Genomic DNA, 13,860 nt, shown 5'->3' with positions numbered 1-13,860 from the left:
TGCTCTTGGCAATGTTCATTATGATAGCATTAATGCAATAGTTCATTGAGATTTTAGAGCAACACATGCTGCCTTTAAGTCAGAATAAGAGAATAAGAATGTGAAAAGGAATGCAATAAGATAACACCTAAACTCTCCATAACTTGACATTCTTAGTGTTTTGAGGTGGAACTAAAGTAGTACAAAGTGGCAAAACTTTAATGAGCCCATTTCCTTTGGGACATGTTGAAGATGAAGATTTCTTTTTGCTTTTTTTTTGTATTTTGCATTTTGCTTATGGCTTTCCAGGTACTGTGTCTTTCCTACACAGTCCACAGTCACGTATGCAGGTTTATGACAAGTCTGAAGTTATTTTGTGAATAAATGTGAGAGTAAGTGGTTGTTTGTCCTGTTGACCTGTCCAGGGTCCACCCTGTCTCATGCCAGACAGCAGTGTGGATAGGCTGGAGATTATGAACACATAACACAAGAGTTATATAACAGCAGTTACTGAGCTTTAGAAACGTTGGTTTAGTTGTGGAGAAGCTCAGAAAACAGATTCCAGCTTCCCGCAGTCTTTATGTAAGGCTAAACCTTTTGCTCAGTTCATCACAATCATTAAATCAAAGATTTTAAACAGGTTAATCTGTTGTCTTTCTATAGGTTACATGAATTTTTGCCCTTCTTTCCTCTTATTTATCCATAGAACTACTACAACAAAATTCCTCCTGGCATCATATACATGCTGCTTGTTTTGAGGAGCTAACCCTCACAGGATAAACAGCAGATTTTATGAGAAAAAAAAAATGTATTTATTTTCTGGGCTGTTTTTTATGACTTTAATTATGTTATAGGAATACAGGGAGACTTTTCAATGTTCTCATTAGCCAAAGAGGTCCCTCAATAGTTAGAACAAGCCATAAATAACATTTTCAGGCTGTTTTCCAGTCATGTCACAGGAAAAAGAAACACATCATCCTGTTTTTTTTTTGTTTTTTGTGTTTTTTTTTAAATGATTTGGCTTCATTTCACTGTAAAAATGTGCAAATTTTTTATTGCTGTGTCTGTATTTGTCATTTTACACTCAGTGATGAACTTCCTGACACTAGTGCGATATGAGGAAACAACAGAAACCAACATTTGTAAAGAAACATAATTATTTTTCATATTTCTATTTATGCAGTTTTTTCAGACTCAAGATCATCTGCTGTGCTTTAAAACTTTCATGTGAATTATTGAAGCAGTCTGCAGCAATGGAGGGGATTTTCAAAAATACACACAAGGGGAAGAAGTATAAGGAGGAGGGAAAAGCAAGTCAAATATGTTATTATTAATTTATCTGACTCTGGCCGCCCAAAGATTTAAAAGGAGCATGGGATGAAAACCACTCTGGATGTTTCTTCTGTAAACCAGTTCACTCTCTCTCCACACTAAATGCATTCAAAACACGTATCAACAGCAAGAAAATACAGCAACCCATGGGTCTTTGCACAGTTTAACACAGCACTGCACATACTTTGATGTATTAATACATGTGGGCTTTTCATTTATAAAAGACAGGCAACCTTGTGAATGTCCTCACTAAATAAGAGAAATAACTCCTTTTTATCTTTAAAGGACCTTATCGCTTAACCTCTGTTTTTCAATAGTTGTAATTCTTTTCCAGCATTTCAGCTCTTGTTTAGACCAGCTCTTCATGGATGTACAGGCACACACACACACACACACACACACTCCCACACAACTGAAAGAACAAATCCCCCACCCCATTTTGGCTGTGCAGTGGCCAAAGAAACACAAAATGATTGCTAGCAAAAAATGTTCTAGAAGAAGTGATTTTGGAGTTTAAATGTGGCCATTAGATTCTGATCAACCCCTGATACAAATCAAATATTTGAGTTTTATAATGTACAAGAAAATGACAAGACATGACATAAAAACACAGATTATTTTTTATATCTAGTTCCCGTAGTTTGGCTTGTTCACATTACACAATTATCCCAAGTATGCAAACATGCATTTAGATGTAATTTCTATTGTACTACAGCACAACACACGTTTTCTTTTCTTTACAGTATTATACATTACTGACAGTTGTAAATGAGACTAGTCTGCCAAGCTTTCTGCTGACCTCACATTCCCAGTAGCATTTTATGTGCAGACAACCATCAACTATTACCAATCACATTTTAAACGATGAGCCATAATGAATTAAAGCTGAATTAAACGGAACAGATGAGTCCCAGACACTGTCCTATATCCACAATAGCAGGGCAGTGGGACAGAAAGGGGCAAATCCAGGTCATATGTCTCATGTTGGTTCTGTGGCTGCAGACTGTTAAATGTATATTGCTTTTCTTTTTTTTTCTTTTTACAGAGGTTATAAATTTGTGTAACTATACATTTGAAAAAAAAAGACTAATGATAATACAGATGACTCATCCTGTTTCTATGCAACTCATTTACCTAAAGCAAAGTTATTACCTACACATATACCATATCTGATACATACTATATCATTTCTTATCTACAGCTTGTGAATATTAAAGTAAAAGAAAAATAAAAATATCTGTTCATATCACATTCATTCCCAACAATGCCTGACAGGTGAAACTTGAATGTGAAAGACTTGTATGACATTAAAATCTGCAGTAAAGATGGAATTGGGCTGTTTTTGGTATCCCTCAGGCGATAAGATATTTTTGTCCTTAAAGATGCTTCACATGAAAAGACTATTTAACAAATGACTAATTTCATTAAATTTGTGAATAAATTTGTTAATCGGTTGAGAGCACTAATCACAGTGTTTAATAAATGTATTAATAACCTTAGTCGGTCATTTAAGAAAGAAGAGAAAATCCAACAAAAACTGAATGCGTCCTTGGTTGCCTACAGCCATCCTCCTCACTTCTTAGTCATCTACATGAATACCGGTTATTGTAACTGTATCAAAATAATAGAAGGTTGTTTTGAATGTAGAAGCCTCAAGGAATTGTGGGAAAGAATGATCTATTTTTATTTTTTTAAAGAATGGCTCAATGTCTGCTTCACAACAGTAGAATTGAGGCCTATGTTTAATAGTGAAAGTAAGAACATTTTCACGTGAACAATGTGAAGAGAACTTAGTGGATTGGAACTGAACAGCTGTGTAGCCACAAAAAAAAAAAAAAAAAAAAAAAAAACACTAATTAGTGAGGCTAACCAGAGAAAAAAGAGCATAAAGATTGAACTTTGCAGCAATGGAAGAAGGTCATGTGGTCTAGTGATTCCAGATTTACCCTGTTCGAGAATAGTGGGAGCATCAGGGTAAGAAAGAGAAGCAGATGAAGTGATGCAGCCATCATGCCTAGCATCAACTAAACAAGCCTGTGGGGGCAGTCTATGATCTGGGGTTGCTGCAGCTGGTCAGGTCTAAGTTTAGCAACATTATGAGTCCAAAATATGAGGTCAGCTGACTACCTGAATATAGTGAATGAGCAGGTTATTCCATCAAAAGATTTTCTACTTCCCCGATGTCACGGTTGTATTCCAAAATGACAATGCCGGGATTCATCAGGCTTCAAACTGTGAAACAGTGGTTCAGGGAGCATGAGACATCATTTTCACACATGGATTGGCCACCACAGAGTCCAGACCTGAACCCCATCGAGAATCTTTAGGATGTGCTGGAGAAGGCTTTACACAGTCGTCAGACTCTTCCATCAACAATACAAGATCTCGGTGAAAAATTAATGTAACTCTGGATGGAAATAAATCTCGTGACATTGCTGAAGCTTATTGATGCCACAGTAAATGCTAGTCAAAGATAAAGCTCGTCCAATGAAATTGTGTGTGACCTTCTGTTTTGGTGGCGTGTATTTGTATATTTCTAGACTACTTATAGACAAATATAATAAATAATTTTTGTTACTTTGCAGGCACATGACCTGTTTGATCTATTTTTGTTTTACATATGATACTCATTTTTTTTTTTTTTTAGCAACGTCTTGGTTCGTATATTTGATCAAAGTATGTAAATCTTCATCTATTAATCCTGCAATAAATGTTATGATGTTTAAGATGTGGTTAACAATGCCATGAATTAATCCTTATAACAAGTGTGCTCAGACCTGTGGTATTTTACTTAGGTATCTGCTTAAGTTAGGAACCTCCCTACAAACAAAAACCTTTGATTTCATACCACATCTCAGATCAAGATTGTTTATTTGTCTGCTACTTTGTTCATTATTTCACACAATCCTTATGACAATTTTTCTTCCTTAAGAGTTCAGAGAAGTCATTTTATTTTTGCTTTTGGGATCTGTAAATTTCACATTATTTTAAATTGGCTGCGCCTGTCTTGTGATTTAGTCTTAATTTTGGCTTTATAATTAAAGCCAAATGTGCAGCTTGTGAGTGTTTTGCCACTCCAGTAAACAAAAGGGGCAGAAAGGGACGTGGCTGATATTAATAAGCAGGTCTGACCTTAAACAAAAAACAGAACATTCATACACAGCACCATCCTTCTGGTAATTAAATCCTTACACCCTCAATAAGTGATGTCCCTCTTATTCTTCATAAAGCTTATGTAAATATCAGCACAGTCTAGTCCCAAATAGCAATAAGTAAGAAGAAAATCCCTCAAGACTCACTTTACCTTTGCTAAATTAAAATATCATAGCATGTAAAAATGAAGTTTAATAAATGACCACTTATAATATACTCTTTATATCATTATTTCATGTTATAAACGATGATCTGAAAGTTAAATATCCACAGTTTTAGTAAAATTTAGTGGATCATTGTGCAATTCTCTATCTCATTCTTTGGTAGAAATGTGCTAACGTTGCAAGAATCAACCTAGCAGTTTGAGACAATGCTCACTGAGCATGTCAGTAAAAATAGTTTATACATAATAAAGAAATAAACTTTAGTCAGAATTCTTGTGTATTAAAACTCCACATCATTGCCTTTTAAAACATTTTTAAATTTATAGGAAATCGAACAAATAAGTGATACAATAACTTGTAGGAAGTGTGTGTTTTCAGCTCATTACAGCAAATGAAATACCTTAAGGTGCTTCATCCCATTGATGCAAAAATGAAATAACAGGGATGTTTATTATTTGTAGCAGTGCCTGCTGTGATGTAAATCAAACTGCATAATTTCAACAATAATGACTCTCAGTATGTAGCCTGAAATCTTCCATCAGCATGAATATAGCACCCCCCCCCCCCCAAAAGTTGTTTTTTTAGACTTCAAGATGTGTGCGTATGTCTCTGTGTGTTGAGGAAATTTATAAATAAATGACTGATTGATGCATTTGTCTACTGAATTGCATTTTTGACTTGTGTTTACACATTAAGTACTCCATGTTTCATTACAGTACAAGATGTTGGATTGAATCTTTAGACTTCTGGAGAATAAAGAAATAAACCACAAGCTTTCCTTGGTACAGCTCTAATGAGACTCCTCACACTCAGTGTGAACTTGGCTTTTATCGTAAAACATGGTGAGCAATAGGGATATTAAAACGTTTACTCTTTTGTGTGCCATCGCGTGAATGCCTGATGGATCAGTGCAATCTGAGAGGAGCGCATGCAACCTGTTGGGCTTTTGTGAGCATCATCACTTGAAGAAGGAATCCTTGAGGAGGATAAGAAGACAAGATTAATATATATAATATATGTTAAGGAATATACAACAATAACTAATATTTCAAATAGCACACTTTTCCTGCTGGCTGCATTATAAACCATACTGTATATTACAGTAGTATCATGAATAATTTCACTGTATTAAAGGACAGATTTGCCATGCAGACCGAATACATGACACGCATGGACAGAAAGGGACCTGTGACCACAAAATCTGACATGGTGGCTTGGTTAAATACAGATAATGGATGATTAAAATTTGACATGTCAGTTCAGAGAGGATTGTCTGTAATCAGGACAAATGGTGTGGCCTGAGAGCATGCTGTGGATTATGTTGCAGGTGGGTACGTGCAGCGGGAGCACATGGAAAGTGGAGGGAGGTGAGTGGAAATGGGTCAAATGAGAGGGGTAGTGCAATGATTAGAAGTATGTGCAGGTGAAATAAAGCTGAGCTATTTAGAAAGAAAAAAAAAACAGAGGAAAGAAAACAATGGTTGTAATTTGTAATTTTAAACACTGAGGAAACAATGAGTCTGTTAAAGATGGTGGTTTAGATGATTATTTGTGGTTAGTATCTTGAGAAAGACTTGCCCAGGAGTCTGGAGTGCTACCATGACCTTTCAGTTGGTCTGGGATGTGCACATGGTTTTGGTTCCTGGACTGTTCAGGATGCCTCGTGTTCAGGCTTTCCTCAAATGACAGCAAGCCAAAGCCTCCCAGATTATTCCAGATGGTAGACCACAAACTCTTGTGCTCTAGGGGGAGAATCGATTATGCCAAGTGTTTAACAAACTGAGTACACTAAAGCTGTGGCAGGCATTTGTATGTGGATAGGAGTGTGTCTACATCAGATATGTAGAGCACAGTGGCTCTTTATGGCTGGTTACCGTGGCAACATCACTACTTATTGAGAGTAAACTGACCCTGATGTGTAAATAAGCCTTGTTTTGGGTATTGTTCACAAACGTTTGAAGCAAAATCATGATATTTTTTTTATTTTTGCTGCAGACAATGAGAAAATTGATACCACTTTTACAGTCGTCCTTTGAAGATGTAACAACACAAAGGTTGGAAACAGGGGGGAAACAGTCAGATTAAGAAAGTTGCTCCTTACAGTAGGTGGTGAAACCATGACGACAGTTAGTTAAAAGCAACAATGAAGAGCAGTTATTGTAATGATCTCCATTTACTGTAATATTATTTTAGACACAGAGCTGTGTGCGACATGAGGAAAGTTACCATGACCTCATGCTTGCAGGCCTGTTCATCCATTTTCCATACCTGCTTTATACTATTTGGGGTCTTTTCTGTTCTCATTCACTTTTACAGCTATGTTAGAATGACCAGTTAGCATGCATTATTTATGGACAATGAGAAGAAGCAATTCATGCACAGGAAGAGCATGCAAAGTCCACATAAAAAAAATTGTAGCCAAGACTGAACCATGAACCTTCTTGCTGTGATGCAACTAACCAGCAAACAGCCAGTCACAGGTCACCATTGCTACTCTGCATTCAACCAGGAATCAAACAACCGAGCAGCCTGTCACCAGTCATCATCTCTGCACTGCAGATTGATTCAACCAGGAGATGATTTTAGAATAAAATAGAACCCAGGAGTTATTTTAAAGCTTGTAGTAAAATCTGACCAGATGGAAGTAAAGAAAAGACCAAACTTTTTATTTACTCCTCATGAACACCTAACTTATCTGGACTGCCTTCATTATTGCCACAGAAATTAATAAAATGCTCAAGACCCCCTAAAATAGGCTAATGGTGCTATATGTTTTTTTCATGGTGCTATGAAAAAAAGCTGGATTGATTTTATTTGACCTGAACTGAACTGATTTCCTGAACAGTGCAAGCCCCGAAATGTTGGTTTCACCTTAAAAAGAATAATCAATAGACTGAAGGTAAAACTACTTGTTGCTTGGCATCCTAAAAAATGTTAAAGAGCTGAAGGGTGGAGAGGCTGTGTGGGTGATGAGATGGCTAAGATGAGGTTGAGGGCCATCCAGGAATTTCCTTTGACTTCACTGGAGAGCTGGAGGTGGAGAGGCTGACTGACATAGTTTTGAAGTTAAAAAAAGAAGAAAAACTGTTGCGTGACAGTATCCTAACAGAAGAAACTGAAGATGAGGAAGGATGCAGAGTTAAAGATACAGTCTGCTGGGATGAAGCCTGAATGAATCACCCAGATGAAATTTATCCATACATGTATGACTCACACTTTGACAAAAACAACTTGTATAAAACACCATCAAGACTTATTACTTTCATCCCATCTTTTAACTTTTTTCCTTTGCCTCTCCATCTCCCTCCACTTCACTTTATTACTCCTTTCTTTGCTTCCATGCTTTTCTTGTAAAGAGCTTTGCAATAAGCTGCAATCCACATGAAATAAGGATTCTCATGGAAACCCCCTAAACTTTTTTTTCCTGTCCCTTGCCAAATGACTGACAGGAGCTTGAGATCAAAGGCAGGAATCTTTGGCTTCAATTCCTCTCCCAACAAGTATGATTCTGATAGTGGATTAAGCAAAAACTCTTAAAAGAGTGTCTAAAACAAGGAGCATGTTTTCAATACTCTCTTTGTCCTGTAGGGAGAGTTGCTTTTGTACATCTCAATGCAACTGGGCTTAAAGATGACACTGCTGTAAGGAATCGATGCATTCAGGCAGCAAGGAAGAGAGAAGAGCAAGCTGATTAAATTTGCATGCACATATTCCTGCACACTGAAGCAAAAGTAGATTCAAATATAAAAATCGTTCTAACTCATACTGGGGTAGGAACAACAAAGGGCATGTTTATTTTTAATTTATCATCTTGATAAGCAAACTGAAAACAGTCAAACAAATCTAAAACTGCACAAGCATTAAAAGCAGACACTCGTGAGCACACATAAAGCTGCTCCTCTTGGTCAGCATTTTTCAGTGTTACATAACTGTCTGTCCACTTGATCAGAGGCATTTTGGTACTGTTTTAATCCACTGGCTTATCTTTGCTCTGCCAGAACTTTGTGTGCATGTGTGTGTTTGCGTGTGCATGTGTCACATTCTTTATGCTGGACCCTTAAAGCTGCTGTAGACTCCCTTTTTTAAAATAGCTTATAGCACAAAAGTCACACATATACTGTAAGTGGGCATGCAAACAGTCTCAAGCATGAATGTAAAACTAAATGCACCCAAAGACATAACAGCCATGCTGAACACACATTACTGATGGAGATGATATGTTTACACACTCACACAAGCAAGAATATCAGCTGATTAGAACAAAAGTCAGAAAGAAGGACAAAAACAGGCCATACTGTCATGGCATTTATTTATTTTTAAATGGGGTTGTGTGATTTGTGAGTTGTGTTTTAATTGCACTAGAAAGCAGTCAGAATACTTTCTTTGTTTGGAGAAAAAGAAATTCTTTTTTTTTTTTGCCAAAGAAAATAACTCAGTCCTAACAAAACTGGCATAGTCCTTTAAGAGACTGTGATATTTTAGATTTTAACACCACACTGTTTCTGCATTTTGCAGATGCTTACTTTGCACTGTATTGTAACACGGTCACTTTATGAAGACCCAATTTATGCAGCTCTTTAAGAAAAAAAAAAAAATATAATAATAATAATAAAAAAAAAAAAAACTATTACTCTGCTGCCATGATTTCACTTTTACAATGATATTCTTTACATCGATAATTTTATTTGTCTGTTACTACACTGCAGGGACGGACTGGCCATCTGGTATACCGGGCATTTTCCAGTGGGCTGACACAGTTTATTTGTTGGCCTGACTGGTTCATAAAACTCAGCAAGTCAGCGCGCTTAAATTTTTGAACATCACCCCCTTTCGCTGTTGTCCCTGTGCCTGAGTAATTCATTTAAGCCAAATAGTCAACACAGAACTTTCCTTCCTAATCACCCGCCCACAATACATGTCGATCTGCAGCCCATTGTTTTTTTTTCTTAAGTGACGCTAGGCTGAACCAATCAGACACTTTAAACCCATTTTGGCTCTGTGTCAGAGATGCACAGAGCCAGGTGATCATGTCAGTGTTTCCAACAGGAGAACACCTGGTTAACTGGTTGTGATCTCAACTGGTTGTATTTGCTGGTTAAAACAACAGATCTTAAATTTAGTTATTTAATGTGTACCTGAGCGAAATCATTCTTACTGAAAGTAAGAAAATGATTTTTAACAATCATTCATCAACATTAACAGTGAGTGAGCAGCTTTCTAAGTTTTCGTTATTAGCCTATTTGCTGTTGGTACATTAACAAATTACACGTTTTGGAAGTATTTGTCTGTTCTTACTGATTCCTTCTAACTCACTACATGGTTTTAGTAGTTTTGAGAAGTTGCACAGTTGATAATCACAATTAAGGCAGAGCAAATATCTGTGGTTTGCATGGTTTTAAATAGGCTGATATGGGCTTAAATGCCAGGGCAGGTTTTTTTGTCCCACTTTCACTAGCAGGGGGGGAAACATTAAATATTTTCTTCAATAAACCAGTAATCAAGCTTCCAAGAAAGTGAAAAGTTGGGGAAAAACTTTAACAGACTCTCCCCAGTGAAATAATCATTAAATCCACTCTCCTAAATGTCTCAGAAATTAAAGAGGTTGAATATTATTCTGTCTATATAACCTTTATTGCAGTCCCAACTTGTCTCTCTTCCACATTTCAGCAGTCAATTATCATAAATGGGTTAGCCATTCCCTGTGGTAGGTAAATCTCTTGACTCGGACAAGTTCGAAATCATTTCATTATTTTATGGGAAATATAGCAATAATGACCTTCATCTGTAATCTGCCACAGGTCATGTCTTTCTCCTAGTCGCAGTCTGAGTGGACTTTCACCCTCTTATCCTGCTGAAAAAGCCTAAACCCTTAAATCCCTTCATCTCTTCGTGATGATGGTGGAGTCCTCAGAGACTCAGGCCATCAAAGGCTCAGGAGGGAAAGGCAAGGAAAAAAAGAAAATACAATTTGGCAGCATAATTTGATTTGTTCTCTCTCTCTCAGTGTATATATATATATATATATATATATATATATATATATATATATATCATTATTGTCATTTTCTTTGTTATGACTGCCTGATCTCAGTAAGACTCAATATCAATAGTAAAAATCACTGGTCCATTTGTCCTGAGCTCCATGATTTGGAAAGTATAGTGAAGCCTACACTTGAAGTATAGTAGTTTAGGCTAAACAATAATAGAGTTAGCTACAAGTGAAGAGCGAGTATGGCTCTTATAAGCATTACTAACTAACATTTGTCTTTTGTGCCATGCAAAGTGCCAGTGCTTTTTATGATCAACCAATCCTTATTTCTAAGGTGTCAAATGCTGTTCTGTCAAAGCTCCTCATGTCTGTTAGATAAAAACAAGATACACCTCATTTAGACAGAGTACTGAGACACTGGCTACAGAATTACATGCTGACTGCAAATGTTAAAGGTGAAAGATTTTGTTGACACTTTTTCCACAACCCTTCTTTCATTCTTTTAATTGAATTTTGCTTTTAGTCACTGAAGTTTAAGCTTTAAACCATCTTGGTTAGGTTAAGACAGTTTCCTGGTCAGATTTTGGAACCAAAACTGTGGACACATGTGGCTGGGTAATGTTCATTCAATGCATTTTGTCTAACTATTTGGCTGTAAATCAATAGAGAATGTTGACACCAGTATTTCCACTTGCTCTTAAATTGTCTTTCCTTAATTTCAGTATAATAACTATTCTCAAACTGTAGGATCACCTCCTAAAACCCATCATTTCTAATCTTCATAACTAAATGATAAACATTTCCTTCCACAACAAGTAAAAATACAAGCTTTTAATATTAATATTGTGATTTAAAATTCACTGCAAATGAGCTAAAATATACTTATAGAGAGTTGAAGTTTGTGGGGGATCATGCTTAAGAAGAATTAGCAGTGGTGCAATTCAACTACTCCTTGTACAAGACATCTTTTTTCTCTTTTTTCTTTCTCAATCTTTTCTTTTCTCCACAAAATAAAATGCTTTTAGCTGAACAAAACAAAGTAAAACCAGACAACCCCATTAGGCAAGGGGAGCAGTCCTTAATAGAAGGGGCTCCAGTACAAGCATGCAGCATAGCGTGATGTACCTTCACATTCTTCACACAGCATATTTACCTGCTATTTTGAAAACAGGTGCCAAAGGCTACGTTCTGCATTGAAAGAAGATGCCAGAAGAGCTGATGAAAATGCAGCTCTGATGGTTTTGGTGTGATTTAAAACATTCAGGTAGGGTTAGTTGATTCAGGTAAAACAAAGACAGGCAAAGACATTCAAAGGTAGCGAATAGTAATTTCTCTGCTAAAAAAGGTCTTCCACCGACTATAAAAGTGTGTTTCGTGTTAAGTGTAGAATTTTCGTCTGAAGTTGCCTTAAGTTATTTAGGTTTGAGTCTGCACACTTTTTGAATTATCACCAAAAAAACATTGTTCTTGCTGACCTAAATGACTCAAATCTTTAAAAAAAATATTAAAGTGTGGATTAATACAAAATACATTAAAACCAAGGTTGTTAAAGTGTAATCTGTTCAGCCTGATGCCGTATATAGGATTCATGTTACTGGATCCACACAGCTCTAGTTTTGGCTCACATCTACTGGGACTTTCTCTCCTGTGACTTCAATACTCAGCCTCCTTTCTCTGGATTCTAATGAATAAATATATAAAAGCAAGTAGATGTCTGTGTCTCTTTTTACATAAAACAGAAAAATAAGGAAATCAAAGCACAAACACAAAACTCTATTGGAAATAATGATAACAAACAGTCCACATGAGCATACAAGTGAAACCTACTCGTGCATTTCACTGCTTAGCAGGAAGATAAAGTTTGCTGCTGCAGACCTCAGTGAAAGTAGAGTTCAAGCTATATATTTAAAAAAAAAAAAATCAATGATGACTGGGTAAGGAAGATCCAGCATGTACCTGGGTGCCCAGAGAAGCATTAAAGAGGAGACAGGCCGGATTCTTGATGATGTCCCTGGGGACGAGACAGGAAGGAGAGAAGTGATCATGTGCAGAAGGGGAAGCAAGTGAACAAGGAGCAGCCAGCTTCGGAGTTTGAAAGGTGAAGCTGTCCAGATCTTCCCAGTAACCTTGGAAAAGCTTATTGGGATGTTTTGGAGACTTGTAGTGATAACTGAGGTACGGATAGTGACATAAACACTAAGAGAACTGCGGTTCTGACAGGTCTGCTGGGGAAATCTTATACAACAAACATAACAACTATGATTTGTCGCCTCTAAAATTAAAACTCAAAATGCCTCAGAAAATGTAAGACCATCTTGTTAAATTTGACCCTGAGAGGCAGAGCATAAGTGAAGAGCCAAAAGGGTTGTTCTGGGAAGTGATGAAGAACTTTGAGTTAAAGTGAAGCTATAGATCATCACAGTCTATCTGTAAATGTAAGCCAGGCCAAAGGGGCAGGCTGATAACCTCAGGCCCTCCACCAATCCATACAGCGCAGCAAAGGAGCTGAGGAATGTCTTGTGGACGTATATTGTGCCCCACAGCAGCTGGTGGGCTGCTGGAGGGCAGGTGCAGGATGGCTAGTCTGAATTGAAAAGAGAGTTTAGTAATTACAGTGCAGAAATTAATCAGATAAACCAGAGAAGCTGAGCAGAAAGAGGCGGGTGTCTCCATGACAGCATTGATTTTCTTAGTTTGCAGGCTTTCTGCTCAGTGGCTGTCAATGTCTTTGTTTGTCTTTGATTGCTCCAGGAGCAGTTATATACTAAAGGTCTGAAACAAACAAGAGAATACTTCATGAATATGAAGGAAAACTGACTAGAAGGGTAAGCTTGGTTTTTAAATATCTCCTTTAGGACTTTCATAGGTCTTGTCTTATGAAATATTAGTTAAATAATAATGTCACTGATAACCTTGTAAAGAAGAGAAGTGGAACATGCTGTATTTTCCAATTCCACCTCTACTTTATTTGCAGATCAAAAAGTACAACTTCAAACAGACTGCTGCAGCGAACATAATCAAGGGGCAATGAAATGTGGTGACAGCCCTTTTTATGCCCTTTTCTTGGCTCTGGGGTTTATAATGTACACCCCTCTCACCCTTTCACAGACCTCAGTTTCATTCCCTCTGCTGGTTGATTGACTCTGCCTCAGGTCTGATAGCTTTGCTTCCCTTCTAAACAAAGTAATTATTCAACTTTTTATGAACGTATAGCTCCCGTGGGCTCACCACCTGCAGGAGGGG

The sequence above is a fragment of the Melanotaenia boesemani genome, chromosome 2 (genome assembly GCF_017639745.1).
Source record: "Melanotaenia boesemani isolate fMelBoe1 chromosome 2, fMelBoe1.pri, whole genome shotgun sequence".
In the NCBI taxonomy this organism is placed as follows: Eukaryota; Metazoa; Chordata; class Actinopteri; order Atheriniformes; family Melanotaeniidae; genus Melanotaenia; species Melanotaenia boesemani.
This window is presented reverse-complemented; position numbering follows the sequence as displayed.